The sequence below is a fragment of the Anser anser genome, assembly GCF_964211835.1.
Source record: "Anser anser genome assembly, chromosome: 3".
NCBI lineage: Eukaryota > Metazoa > Chordata > Aves > Anseriformes > Anatidae > Anser > Anser anser.
Genome location: NC_139722.1, coordinates 116,485,116 through 116,499,958, shown reverse-complemented (window position 1 = coordinate 116,499,958; position 14,843 = coordinate 116,485,116). Strand labels below are relative to the sequence as shown.

Below are 14,843 nucleotides of genomic sequence, written 5' to 3'. Positions count from 1 at the left end.
ATATTATCATAGCCCTGATGGAGCCATCAAAGAGTACCAGGCAAACAGCATGTATTTAAAAATGAGTGGTTCTCATACCCTTCCATAAGAGACTTTTGTCTTTTTTTTTTTTTTTCCTACCCTGGTCTCGTTTTTAAAGTTACTACCCAGAAATATTCTTAAATCTAAAATTAAGAAATTCTTCATTTTAAAGGCTACAGTAAAACAGAAGTTTTGTTCATATGTAAAGTAAAAAAAAAATAAAAAAATCACCCAACAAATAATAAGATGTATATTTTTGTAACAAGGAGTCAGATTTCTAAAAATCCCATTGTATCTTGTAGTTTCAGATGAAATAATCCAGTCCTGGGATAAGCAGCAGAGGATGCTGACATGTGGTGATGTGCGAACTCCCCTGTCTGAGCTGAGTATATTTCTACCTTTGCTCTAATTATGAATCACTTGATTCATGTCAGACCACTCACATTTAAGTCAAGTTTTCATGCCATTTAGACAGGTGTTCTGTAAACACGGGGAGAAACACAGGGTGGTATCTGGAATGAATGGGATGGCTGCCTGAGTGACTGTCTGAGTCCATGTTCTGTATGAACAAATTAAAAGCGAGAGTCTTTCATGCTAAATTTGTATGGCCCTCTCCATAAATTGCTCAATTTATTTAAGTATTTTCCGGTGGTGAGATGTTTTGGGACATAAAAGTTGATAAAATGCATTAAATAAAACACTACAAGTCAAATTTAAGTATAAAATGCATTTTTTTCTGTGTTGGGTTTGATGTTCTTAATTTAATCCCTGGTGGACAGTAGTCTGCATTACAAAACCTTCACACATAATTTGGCACAGTTTGGATGATTTGCAATCTCTCCCTCGCGCTGTCTGCAGAGGACACCCAGAGCAGATCCTGCGTGGAGGCTCGGTGACCTCTCCTCTCTCAGGAGGGTGGTCTCCTCAGGTCACCGTTCAGGTCATTTCTGCAGCAAAGTAAGGAAGCTTTGACTGTTTCTTTGCTTGTGTGGGTAAACAGAGGACTTTAATTTCCAGCGCTACTGGTCCCTAACCTTCAGAAGCTAAGCAGTCACTGAGGGGGATGGGGAAGAGATGCCAAAGGAAAGTGCAGAGCAAAGAATGTAAAGAATTTTTCTTATCTGTGACAAGTTTCTAAGTGTGTTTGATTATGGTAATAAGGATACCTCATTAACAAAGGATTTTAAAGGCATGTACACCATTGATAATCAGCCCTGGCCAAAGTACACCATACATTTTTAACTTTTTTTTTTTTTTCAATGGGATATGTTTGAAATCTTGCAGCACCGTAGTGCGAATGTGGAATTTCACTTGATGCTCGAGGGTGGGGCCATGGCAGCTAAGGAAGGAGCTGTATCTACCGAAGATAAAGTCCCTATTGCCCGGCAAGGGATGATTGTAAAGCATGCGCAATTCCCCATGCTTCAGACTCTCCCTAATTGCAAATCTGCTCATTGTTTTAACTTATCTCTGCCAGTGCTGTGCTGAATTAGTCTTTTGGAGTCCCTGAATGGGATCAAGGGAAGAGAAGAGGAAAGGAAGGATGGGAATGAGAGTGAATGAGAAACAGAAGAAAGCAAGATAGCCAGAGAAAAGGAAAGGGGGGCTGGGAGGTGTTAAGCATAATTGCCCTTTGGCTTCCTGTGAAATTGTAAAAGCTTTTGAACACCCTTGCTGAACCAGCAATGAGAAAGTATCCCCGCTGCCTGGGAGGCGTCTGGCCTGGTGCTGGGTGGGGAAAGGAAAGAAATGGAATTTAGCAGGGATTTAATTCCCCTGGTCAGCATTTTCCCCTGGGCACACCCACACAGCTTTCCAGTGTGGGCCTTGTGAGTGCCCCTGCCCCCAGGCTCTGTGCCTGTCCCCCACGTTAGGTCTGTTGGGGTCCCCCAGCTCCCCGCCTGCGGGATAGGAGACCACCACCTCTGCAGCCACCCCTTTGTTGGCCACTTTTGCACTGTAATGGGCAGCTGTTGTCACCAAAAAGGGGTGCATGGGAATTCACTCCAGCTCCACCTGATACCTGGACGATTCCTAATTTTTGCATCCTTATCTCCTAATGAGTATATAATCTGCAATAGAACGGTACCCCCGCCATTCTCCAGACTTCTTATTAAAAAATTTCACCATCAAACTCATTTGGACCACAGAGAAGCTACGTATGGCCCTGTGCGGGTTCCTTCTTGCCCTGAAGCTGATCTGTTCTGAAGGAAAACATCACCATCCATCTTCTGAAGAAAGCTGGACCAGGACTGTTGAGTGCATAGCAATAGTATCAGCCCCAGGCTCCAGGGACACCCCAGGAGCAGAAGGGGCATCTCCTGAACCGAAGCTGTGAGTTGCTACAGTTTCATCAAGGGCTACAGCTAAGGCTGGAAGAAACTAAGGAGACCTCCAGCAAACACTGCGAGGGGGTTACCATAGCCCTATACACAGGCCCAGGGCAATGCTGCTCTTAAGCGAGACTTCAGTGACAGCAAATGTGAGCAAAATGAAAACTGCCTACGCACAGGGCTCTTCAGGCATTTTCTAGGTGTAATAGTTGGGTGCTGGCTGCCCAACCCTAAATGTGGTAGATATAACTCCGTACTTCTTCCTCTAGTGCCTCTGGGTTGAAAAACACATCTTAATATCCACACACCTCTAATAAACTAAAGCTGTAACAAGGCCTTTTCTATTTGTATTGCTCTTTTGTTGTCTCCTATGCGCATTTACCATTGATTTTTGCCAAACTCCCCTATACTGTAACTATGCAGTTATAAACTGGTGTTATTGAGGGGAGCTGGGGTGGAGAGAGAGAATAGCCGTAAAAATTACTGGTTGCAAACAAACACTGCAGCTCTATTTGGGCATTTATCAGTAACACCTGGAGATTATTGCGTACAACCTTCCTAATCAGTAAATCAGCCAGCCACCAGTTGTTTCCTTAGCTACATCAGACAAAAATGTAACAGCTGTTTAATTTAGTTTTTTTTTTTTTTTATGGTAGGAAATTCATATCCTGAATCATTGATATCTTTATTTTGTAACTTGCTGCCATTGAATTTTTTTTCTTTTATTTTCTCTGATTCAGTGTTGCCTGCTGTGAAAGACGGGATGTCTGCATGCGCGAGGTGGCCTGACATCATCTATCAGGATGGTGCCTGCATGGAAGCCAAATGAAACTCTCTGGAGCTTTCCGAAGTAAGTTGGGGCATCCCTTCAAGTCCTAGGTGGAGTGGGGGGGGCACTTGTTAATGTGAGCAGGAGCCGAAGGAAGCACGACAGGGAGCTGAAGCTTTGCAAGCTCCAGAAACTCTAAGGCGAATGGCTTTGGTTGGCTTGAGACTGTGCAACAGCCAGCTACAACTGAATGCTTTATTGCCGTCTGGAAGTGTTTATTTTCTGAACATAAATTCAAGGGACAGATTCAAGGCATGTCTAGAAATAAAGCATATCATCATGTGAGCTAAGCTGACAAGGACAATTTACTGTACCCTGCATTCGTTCTGGGCCAATCGGAAGAGAAGAGGCTATTAACATCCTGAAATTCCCGCTGTTCGGCTCTCCCTGTCCCTTCACTGAACTCGGGAATGGCATGTATTAACCCCTTGAGGGCCTCCTGTGCACGGCACACATCCAAAGAAGGGACACTTGTTTAGGCCCGGTAGACATATGCAGTATGTCCAGCTCTTATTGACAGCAACAGAGAGCTGCTTTAAAAGCCATGACATGGCCTGCACTGTCTGGAGGCCCAGCACAGGGTTAACATCTTTCCTAGAGGCAGTTTCAGTGCTGTAGATGAGCATTGACTTACTCTGTTTAAATACGAGAGTTCACTGGTCAGCTTGACCTTGAATTCTCTTGCAAAGGCAGGAACAAGTTGACATACTGTTCGTGTTTCCAGTGGCTGCAAAGTTCAGGGAATACAACTCAACTGCAGCTCACATGCCATGAGCATCACTTAGAGAAGAGAAGAAAAAGTTAATTTCCTACTTTTTAAATTGTGCCAGCAAGAAAAGTAACAAAACCAGAAAAGAGTCTGAAAATAAAACACAAAGGGCACAACAGCAGAAATTGCAGAGGAAAGGTGCCATTCATAGTCAGGAACGTGTTATAATAAAATCCACAAGCAAAAGTCCACAGAGGACTGTTTGCATAGCAGCATTACAATATCTACATGTGTAAATAGAGGGAACAGCCTTTAAATCCATTCACACTGCAGCAGTGACTGTTGGATCTTTTACCTGCAGCCACACTGCTTGAAGTATTCCTCCTGACTTCGTGGATGTCCTTGTATAGGACATCACGATCAGCCCTATGTGAACATTGCAGTTGAGGGGAAAATAATAATTTGAGTTTGAATATGAGTTTTCTGTGTACCGCACTGCAAAAGGGCAGTATCGTTAAGTTAACTGGTCTCCAGCTCCTTCTTTTCATCCTGCCCCCTCTCTACAGGGTAGGCAGCCTCATTCAGCACAGCAACTCTTTCCTGCCTCTTGCTTCCAGTGAAAAGAGCACCTACGCACCTCCAGCCCCTGTGTCAGAAAACATAAGCTGGAGTCTCACAGAGTGCATGGGGAAAGGAAAACATGGGAAGAAAACTGTATCAACTTTTCTTGGTTTTCTATTAAATCAAGGCTGGCTCACATGTAGCCTGGTGAGGCTGAAGGCACAGCACACCGAGGCACCCCTGCAGCCACAGAGCTATACAGAGAGGCAGGAGCACAAGCAGGACTAGACACTGGATCCTGGGTCATGGTCAGCCCCTCAGACAGCCTCACTATTTGTTTATTATTCTGCCTAAGAACACATGGAGTAAATCCACACATATTAAAACCAACACCCATTCTGCCCCCCTCTGCTCTGTTTCGTCCCATTTTTCATTGGGCCTTAGTCATTCCTCTGTATTTTGGCACAGAGTTGTGCAGCAGGATCTCTCTACTATATTGGTATAATGTTCACAGCTGTAATCAAAACATTTGTTCTCCTATCTTCTCCCAAATCACTTGGGATTTCCTTCTTCCACTGAGGAGCCAGTCTCATTCATTCCCTGGCTTTTACACATAGCTCGAGTATTGAAACCTTCAGTACTAGACCAGAATAATATAAGAAACACAAAGAATCATTATCTGAAATGGCATATTTTATGCTCTTGTGTAAGTTTTCCTAAGGGACTTCTGAATGTCCTAGTGGGTGATGGTAAAGACACCAAGGACTCAGGGTCATGGGTTTCATCTTTATTACAAGCCCTAAAACACTCAGCACAAAGACAAAGCTGAGTGAATTAACGTTTTCTGAAAACTAAGATACTATATTGTCCCACCAAAGTCCTTTCAAAAATCTCTTTAAGAGCAGAGTGGCTTGGGGGCTGAAAGGATCCGAGTACTGAAATTCATCTTAATCTTCTATTCCTATAGAAATGTTTCTGTGCTTTAAAAATACACTTGCTATTTCTTACTTTTAGACTACCCTAATCTCAAATTAGCCTTCTGAGTAAAGGTCAGGAGTGCAGGTCTTATTGGTTCAATTAAAGGAAATAACACAAAATCACACAGGCTATTGCTGAAGTCTTTGTCAACAACTTCCTGAATATTGAGAGGCTGCCCAGACGTAAGCTGTCTATACAGCCAGATAATGCTGTTATTAGAAACACATTAGTGTGAGATTTTTTTTTTTAATATACATGGCTAATAGATACATTCATCTCATAGCTTTCACAGTAAAAGTCTTGGACTAGTGCTTCTGATTAATTATTAATGTTTGTCTTCTTGTTCCTTTTTTCAGTGTGTTTACAACTTAGCCTTGTCTCTCTCTCTCTCACTCTTTTTCCCAAAATGCCTGCACATAACAAAGCTCAGATAACTACACTAGTAGCTGCTGTACTACTGCTTGCGAATGTCCTTAATAATGATGAAATGTTAAGTATAATGCACCAATAAATATTTTGGAGTTAAGGAACTGCAGGTATCTGGGGAAGTCACTTTGTGTTAACAGTTGATATACTGATGTTATATTGATGAAAACTAGGGCTAATGCATTTGTGTAAAGATCCCCTTTTTAAAGTGATTTTCCTTTCTTTCTTTCTTTTTTTTTGTTTGTGTCCTCGTGCCTGAACATTTGACCCTGGGGGACTAGGATGGAAAGATTGTTTAAACAGCAGAGAACTGTTTATTTCAATTTTCTCCCTCTTTTTTTTTTTCTCTCCTTTTTCTTTTTTTTTTTTTTTTTCTTTTCTCCAGTTCTCTTTTACAGGTAAATCACTTGCAATACAGGAGAATCTCAGAGAGTTCAGAGGTTTGGGGGCAGGAAACGCCTCCCCTCCCCCAGAAGTTTGCATTCAGCCCTAAATTTATCTGAATGCTGTCATTTCCCTGCTTTTCCTTTTCTACCTCCTTCACTACATTCCTCTTTCTCCCTCCCCATTCCCAGCCACCCAGATCTTATCCTTTCCTTGACCTGCAGCTCCCCCTCCCTAGCCTTCCACTGCTCTAAAATGTCCAGAGGCTACAGCTACCACCTACAGAGGTGGTAGTTTTTCCTGGTTTTATTTTTTAGTTTTTATTCCTGTACTATTCTGTAGTAAGAAGTGTTCTACAATCCTTTATCCTCAGAGGCTGTCTCCATCAACAGCAGCTAAAAGCAGGTCCAGTGGCCTGTAAGACAAAAAGACAGCAGTGGTGCCCAGCAGAGATGGCCAGGCTTGCTCACAGCTTGCTTGGTGCAAGCGCTGCCAAAGATGCAGCAAAGGGCTTGCTTAGGCCATCACTATTTGTTTTAGGTAAAAAGGATTCCAGAATAGGTGCAGAAGTAAAGCCAAGTTTCCAGCCTCCTGCCATTTTCTCTGATACGTTCTGTGTATTTGCATCACTTACCACTGATCTTGAATGGTCTCTCCTGGTAGGGAATATCTGGAGTTCAGCAAGATTCCTCTCCGCCCCCCCCCCCCCCCCCCTTTTTTTAATATTGTAGTCTTGCACTGTGACTATTCTAGTTTTTCCCAGAAGTGGCAGGCAGCCAAAGACTGGAGTCATTATTTGCAAACCCTAAAAATAGAGTCAAGATTTATAGGAAGAAAACAGATATGTCTTGTTATAAATCCATGAATAAGGATTGGCACGAGCATAACGGTTTATTCTTTTTTGATATTGCTTATTGTAAATTGCGCTCTATCTTTCTGGAAGATACACTAGATAGTTACAGTACAAAAACATTTCCTTTAGTTGAAAGTGCTGGAGAGCTGCAGTTTATTTATTGTGAAGATTTGATTATTCAAAGGAAGTGATAAGAGATGAGGTAGCCCCTGGGAATTTTGTACATTGTTGGGGTGGATGGTTTGTTATAAAAAAAAAAGTATTGGTGATCTTCTGCAGGTCACTGCTGATAAAAATTGCATTCAGCATCTCTTTGCCCAGCATAAAGGTGCCTCACAAGTTGCACTTCTGGCTAATATTGCTTGTTATTATAAGCCGTGAACATCACCTTCCTGATCTCACTAATGTTAGTAACACCATGCACGCTATCTCCTGCCTCATAGGTTCTTTTGGGGTCAGCGATGGGAAGAAAAAAAAAAAAGGAAAAAGCACTGAGAAAGAGAGCGAGAGAGGGAGAGACTTTCACAAAGAGTTAAAAAGGCCTGATGAAATCCTTACAATGTACACCATATGGCTTGACATTTACCAGATTAGTTAAACATTTCTACTGGGGATAAATATTCCTGCACATCGATGTAAAGAAATTGCATGAGACAAGGGCACATACAGCATATTTATGCCATGGAGTAATCTTTTTTTTTTTCCCCTTTGCTAGCAGCATTCAGAGTACTGAACTTGTAGGGGCCAAGTATACTAAACCCAAATTAACCCCCACTCCTGTGCACTCCTGAGCTGCTTGTTCGTGTGGCTGCAAATACAAGCCCCTCCCAACCTCACCCCCAACACATGCAAAACTCTCACCCAAAGAAGTTCCGAATGAGCAATTTTGCTATAAAAACAAACAAGCAAACAACTCTATGGAGAGGCTAAAACGTTAAAGTTTGTCAAAATCTATTTCAGGACTCGGGTTGCCTGTGGAGAGATGACTGTGATGGCTGCCAAACTGATTCGAGGCTTGTTGATGCAGAGGAGGTGACTGCTGGTGCCCGTGTCTGGTGTAGACTACTCCGCTCCTTGGTGAACAGCCCTAAAGCCATAGATTTCATTTGATCTTTGCAAAGGCTAACATCTGTCTGCTGTCATTTTAGTAAGATTGATGACAGGCTGGGATAGGGGAGGAGGAGGGGGAGAACAGTGGGAGGAAGGCAGATCCCCGCAGCCCTGATGGCTGTGGCCAAGCCTGCCCGGAGTCACTGGCCCAGACCCTCTGGTCAGCTGCAGGAGTGGCAGGGAACCGCTCCTGCACTGCTCCAGCAGTAATTCCACTGGGTTGTTACAGCAGACTGTGGGAACTCGGAGACATAAAGGCAGCGTTTTGCACCTTATATATCTTAATAGATTATTCACGTTGCAAGCAACACAGAGCGAAATGTTATGACAACCATAAGAATGTAGTTTACTGTGGCTTAATGTGCCTGGGCAGTGCAGGGTAAAGCCATCAAAAAATATATTTAATTTTTTTTAAAGTTTCCGAGAGAAACTAACTGATGTGGACATGCAGCTATTTTTATATAAAACCCTGACTTTTGGCAAACTCTTTCCAGGCTCTAATAGAAAATGCTTACTCTTTTTATTAGTAGTAGTATCGCAGTGCCACATGAAAAATCATATGCTTTCCCACTTGGAAGCTTTCTTGCAAGCTGATGTGTGAGCTGATGTAACGGGAATCTTCTACAAAGCACCCGTGTCCCAAACAGGGCAGCCAGTTGCTGACTGTTGCATGCAACACTCCTCAGAAAAAAACCATAGCTTTCGTACTTGGGCAGGATGGAGTCCTTGTATCTTTTTCCATGAATGAATGAGTGAATGAATGACTATCAATGCCGAAATTTGATCTTGCTGCAATCCTAGTCGTTTGGGTTTCACCAGGCGTGTGTGCGTATACCAGAAGGATCTCAGTGTTTTGGGAAAGAATTGCAGTGTGCTGTGGAGGAAATACACAGGGATAGGGTTAACTGCTGTTGTGGACTGGGAAGCAAGAAATGTAGCTGTGAATCTTAATCGCGACATTAGACTGAAAATCATTGAGGCAAGGGCTAGAAGCAGCCTTCATTTTAGAGCACAGAGGTTCCTCTGTGGGAGCCGGAGGGGAGATGGGTGCATAAGCTGGTAACTTTAACAACCTGGAATTCAAAATATTCCTGACCTAAAACTCCGGGCTGAAACATGTATGGGCTTGGGGGAAAGCTCAGCTCCAGCCTTGGCTCAGGCCCCTCCTGTTGAGATTTACAGTACTGAGACTTATGCCATGCTGATTTTAACCACTCGGTGTCCCATCATGATGGCTGACAAAATGACATGACATTGTATGGGATTTCAGCTGCAGGCAGGGAAAATGTAGTTTAGAGTATGAAAACCAGCTGTGCTCTTATTCATATGAGCTGCAGGTCAGGGAAGAACAGAGACTCCCACCCAAACCAGAGGGCTAGCTTTGGCCACGCATGAACTGTGCGCTTGGGTGAGCACGGGTGGCTGGATGGATAAAGAGTGACCCAGAGAGATAAATACACATACAGAGGAAAATAAGAACAGATAATGTATTGGCGTAAGTTGCAGTATATTTCCTCCTAGTGATGAAAGACTGAGAGTGAGTTATAGATCTTTCCTCATGATAAGAACAGATATTTCTTTCCAGATCACTTATATCTATAAGATACTGAGATATTATTTAGGTCTGTGTATATTTTCAGCGATAGATAATGGTGGAAGGTGCTACAGTGCTGGTGCAGAGACACTGAAGAGAACATAGCAGTGGCAAAGTGCCTCCAGACATCAGCTCTGCCAAGCATCTTAGGGCTGAACAAGACTTCAGCTTGCTCCAGACAAGACCAATGCACTCTTTTAGAGAGGCTGGAGGTGGAGGGTGGGAGAACTGTGCTCGCCTTCCCACCCAGCTCGCCAGGTGGCTTACTGCTTACCTGGTGGCAGAGAGGCTTGTGCAGGGAGTTTCTGTTAGTTCGGCTCTTGACATCTCCATCACAGGCATTTAGCAGGTGGAAGTGTGGTAAAACATACTGCTGGAGGTTTCATCCATAGCTCTTGTGGATGAGAAATTAATTTTTATTGTAAAGAGTTCAGAAGAAAGAGGGCATATTTATTCTAGTGTCACTGGTAAACATGATATGGCTATTTATACATAACCAGAGTTTAAATCTTCATTTGTTCAGGTCCTTAATGTATGAGAAGCAATTGCTGTAAGTGTTACAAGATCTGTTTACTGCTCTGGGATATTATTAACTTTGAAAAAAGAATGCCTGTATGGAGAAAACAACCTTACCTGACAACTTTGATGTAAGAAGAGCCTTCTCCCTTTGACTGCTCCAGCGATGCTGCAGCGTTATGTGGGTGCGTTCAACCCTTTCATCCCTTCAGTCAGTGCTATATAACATTTACATGTCTCAGAAATGTGACATATGTACAGTACATGTGTGAGAGGGTGGGTAGACTAGTCTTTCAAAGATTATTCAAAAAAGCAGGATGTTTTTGTCAACCAGGAAAGATTAGAGTATTTTACAGCTAGAGTAGAGAAATATTTTTCATGTGATTAGAAAAACCATTATTATTAAAATACTTATTTACTTACTTATTTAAATTAATGCAGACCCATTCCTGACCAGAAGTGGAACTGAGGGGCCAGGCTGCGCCCTGTGGGGGGGCCGCCGGAACCCTCTAGAACCTTCTGGAAGCAGCCAGGGCCTTTCCTGACAGAGCCCCGCGGCTGATGCCTGGACACCTGCACCAGGTGCTGGTAACTGCCTCCTGCCTGAATCGGTGCCAGCACTGACCAGCCAGTACGATAAATACCATTTCTGTGCCCCTTTCTGTATGCTCCCAGAGGCTATGGAAATACGAGAGACAGGCAGCCATGCGGGGGCTGAGAGGAAAGCTCAGGCGAGCTGGGGAAGGAGCATGGCACAGGTCAGCAGCACAACGCTGGTGGCAAAAGGCTGTGGAAATGAAGAGTCCCAGCACCAAGCAGGAGGAAAAAGCAGCACCTGCTGCCTGCAGAGCCCAGGAGGATGGATCCTGTCCCAGGGAGCACGAAGAAGCTGCTTTGTGAAAGCCAGCAGGTATCCCCCAAACGAGGGAGGCCTTAGGTGGGCGGAGAGGGTAACAAATGCAGGGAGTTGTGACTGTTGTTTTTATCGGTGGTGGGGATTTTCTGGGAAAAAAAAAAAAAGATCTGGTTCTTAAGAAATTCGCAGGAAACACTGAGCAATTGCGGGCTGGGCTTGAGAGGGTGGCAGACACCTGCACAGAGGGCCTGGTGGCGCGGGCCGAGTGTCATGTCCCTGAATAACAATGGCTCCTTGCATGCAAAGATGTTTGTGGGTCAAGGGGACGTGCATTTCTGCTGAACAGTCCGGTATATCTTCACCTTCTGTAACCTCAGCTGGAGCCTTTGCTGTCATGCTTTTCCTCTGCAAAACCCCTGCTTTTGAATCTTAAGAGAAATCTTTACAGTGGTTAGTAAATCCTAATGTTGTACTTGTTCTGTTTTATGAGATTTCCAGTAACACGCGGCTTTGGAGATTTGTCACTTGGTGGATCTAACAGCTCTAAGGACATAGTGGACTTGGGATGGGGGGGTGTCACCTGTCCCCGTCTTGTTTAAATGAGCTTCAGATTCTGTACATTAACGTGCTAATAAGGAAATCTTGTGTTCCCACACTGTTCTTAAAGGTGTTCTCACACGGCTGACCTGACCTCTTTAATCCTAGCTTTCCTGAAGGAAAAGCTGATCCATCAGACCTCCTGTATCTAAAATGGGATGAAAGAAAATGATGGGCCTATTTCTATGCTGGTGTTTCTCAGGTACCTCAAGCTGTCTTGTTCTTTTTGTATTCATCTCCCATTTCCCTGGGAAGGAAAAAAAAAAGGAAGTAAAAAAACCTAGATGTGAGGGCTCAAATCACTGAAGATGAGAAACAGCAAAAAGAAATAAAGAGGTCACACACCTAAGTTAGCTTATGATTAAAAAGAAATTAGTGGGGCTATTTTTAATTTGTTTAAATATATTACTTTCTATTAAAAAGGTCTTTATATTTCACTAAGTATGAGATGAAGTGTGTCACCAGAGGAAGATTTTTCAGTTTTAGTCTCTTTTCTCTTAAACAATTAGAAGTCAAAGAAACTCCACTGAAGTCACAGATGTGAAGCCAGCAGAAAAGACAGAAAAGCTGGCACCTTTCCTCTACAATACTGTGCAGTTGCCTTGTGGTGTGGCCAGTTTGCAAAAATCTGGGGAAGAAAAACATAACCTGTGCACAACAGTTATGTTGTGGGAAGGTCCATGGTACCATGTAGTCACCCCAGATATTCAACCGCCCAAAGCCGTGCAGCCTTGAGAAGTAAAATGCTGCATCCCTGTGCTCAGACCCCTCTTCAGGCATTTGAGCCCTGGGCCAAGGAGCTGGTGGAGGCCAAGGTGCATCTCATATATGAGTTGTGCTGCCAGAGCTTATGGCTTTTTTCTTTAAATCCACTAGGCTATGGATATTTTCAGACTGCAGCTGACAGAAATTAGAAAGGATAGTTGTAAATGAAGTTTTGTAACACCAGAAGTCTATGATGGAGCTTTTCTTTTTTTATTAACATATGAACTAGATGGCAATCCACCTACCCTAAGACTTCCATGGAATTGCTTTTTTTTTTTTTTTTCTTTTTTCTTTTTTCTTTTTTTCCCTCTATATTTTCACTTCTGGAAAATCTCTGTTGTTAAAAGGAGAGCCTTAAAAATGAACATAGCAATTGGGTTAGTCTCCATAAACCTGTGAGGCTATAAGGCAAATGTACTTTTTTTTTTTTTTTAATAAATAAAAGAGATTTGTTTAGGAATCTGTCAAAAACCTCTGAAACAAATGCAAACACCCTCAATTTCTTGTTTCATTCCCAGCTGGAAAGTCAGGCCAGAATCACTGAACATTTCACCAAGTCTTGCTAACCTTCTGAGCTGAGTTGTGAGAAATTGTTCTTGACATCACATGAGCTGGGCCACAAGGCAGGACTAATGTGATATTTGCTGTCGAAGGTTTCCTAGGAAACATGCTACGGAGAGCACTCGGCCCTCCCTGCCACCCTTCCCACATCCTCCAGTTTCACTGGTTCCCACAGGTTTTGCAGAGGGCAGCGATGTTCCCTCTGATCTCCTGACACCCTCAGTGCAGACCCCCCTGCAGCGCAACGCTTCCCAGCAGCTCCACGCACCCAGCTGAGCAGAGAGTGGATGCAAAGTTTTTTGAAGCTAAGCTCACGCACATAATTGCCCTTTTTTCCTTTGATTTATCCCTTTCCCTCTTTTATTTTTTCCTCCAGCCTTCTGCAATGGGAGAGTCGAGAGAAACTGAGTTATATCCTGCAAGACAAGCTGGAGAGAAGGAATTTTGAGTGCTCCTGGCAACCCTAACCTTTCCTGCCAAAGAGGAACTGGTGGAAAAAGGTTAGGAAAATCAGCAGATAACTTAAAACTTAACTTGCTGTGAGGCTCATACTCTTTTGACTGCATTTTGCAATATGGTAGCTATTATACTGCATAACCAATAGGGATTTTTCAGCTTAATGGGGCTCCCCAGTACACAGTTTGATCTTGTGGCTGTAAATGCTGTCCTTGCCATCAGACTCACATAAATGATCCCTGTCATTCAGGCCAAACTTTTCAGCTTCACCATTAGGAGCTGCAGGATAGTTCCCATTGAGGGTGAGATGAATGGAATTGGTTCACACATGTTAACCAAATGCAAATCCTTAGATGGAAACTCATGGTCAGCTTTTTCCAATGCTATTTTCAGAACTTCCACAAAAGACTGTGCTGTGATTATATGTATTCATGATATGTATATCATGTATTCAGCTCAAACAATATTTGAATGATGCATTTAGAATTCTTCCTAAAAAAGGACCATGCTTCTGTAAACTGCATCATATTTGTAAAGGGAGAAAAAAAAATCTAGCTTGCTTTTCCTTTCTTTCTCTCTTTCTTTATAAGATATCATTTCATAAGGCTGTAAGAATTGGTGTTAATGCTACACTACACACAGACACACTTCTACATAATCATATGCATTTGCATGTATGCCATACATAAACAACCTTATGGAATCCCTGCTCATTGTTAAATTTGACTCGATATTTTTCAAAGCAAAGAAGCCCTGAGCATCCAATAGTTGCTTTTTCACTCTCTTTGAGTGGACTGCACAGCAAATAGAGACAAGAAAATAAAGCACTGTTTTATTTTTATTGTGGGTGTTTTTTTGTGATTTTTTTTTTGTATGGACTTATTTTTTGCCTACCTGGCCATTTACAGCTACCTGTTTTCCCCCTTTTTGTTTCCTCCACTGATAAAACACCACTTTTTTGAATCTGTCATTAAGTGTCCTTTGTGCTGGCAATATTGATTTCTCTAACCCCTTGAAGGCCAAGAGTGTCACCTCCATGATGGTCCTTGCAGCCACTGACTCGAAAAACAGGAGAACTGAGGTTGCTGCTGCCAGACATTGGTTTCCAAAATGGTAGGCAAGAATACAAGTAGCCTTAAGTCACTGGACTGTCTGATTCATTTATCTCCATGATGACGTTCACTTCACCTTACCCCGTGTGTGTAGTGAAGCTGTTTGGTCAACATGCCCTTTGGGCCTCGTCTTAGTAATGAAAATTCAGAGGGTGGAAGGGAAATTCTGCTCTGGATTCTTT

The 14,843-nt window shown here is 42.9% G+C and overlaps 1 protein-coding gene across 3 annotated transcripts in view; it reads left to right on the top strand.

The window, feature by feature from the left end:
* The window catches only part of LOC310897016 (uncharacterized protein), a gene marked incomplete at its 5' end in the record, with an annotated part of 77,873 nt that overhangs the window by 16,194 nt on the left and 46,836 nt on the right, over positions 1–14,843 (top strand). The window contains 5 exons of one of the 3 annotated variants that reach the window (XR_014581983.1): positions 3,095–3,204; positions 8,055–8,171; positions 10,322–11,224; positions 11,876–11,969; positions 13,470–13,593. Of the gene's footprint in view, positions 1–323; positions 979–3,094; positions 3,205–8,054; positions 11,225–11,875; positions 11,970–13,469; positions 13,594–14,843 lie in introns of all 3 variants that reach the window. The other 2 variants (XR_014581984.1, XM_083830111.1) reach the window with 2 other exon arrangements.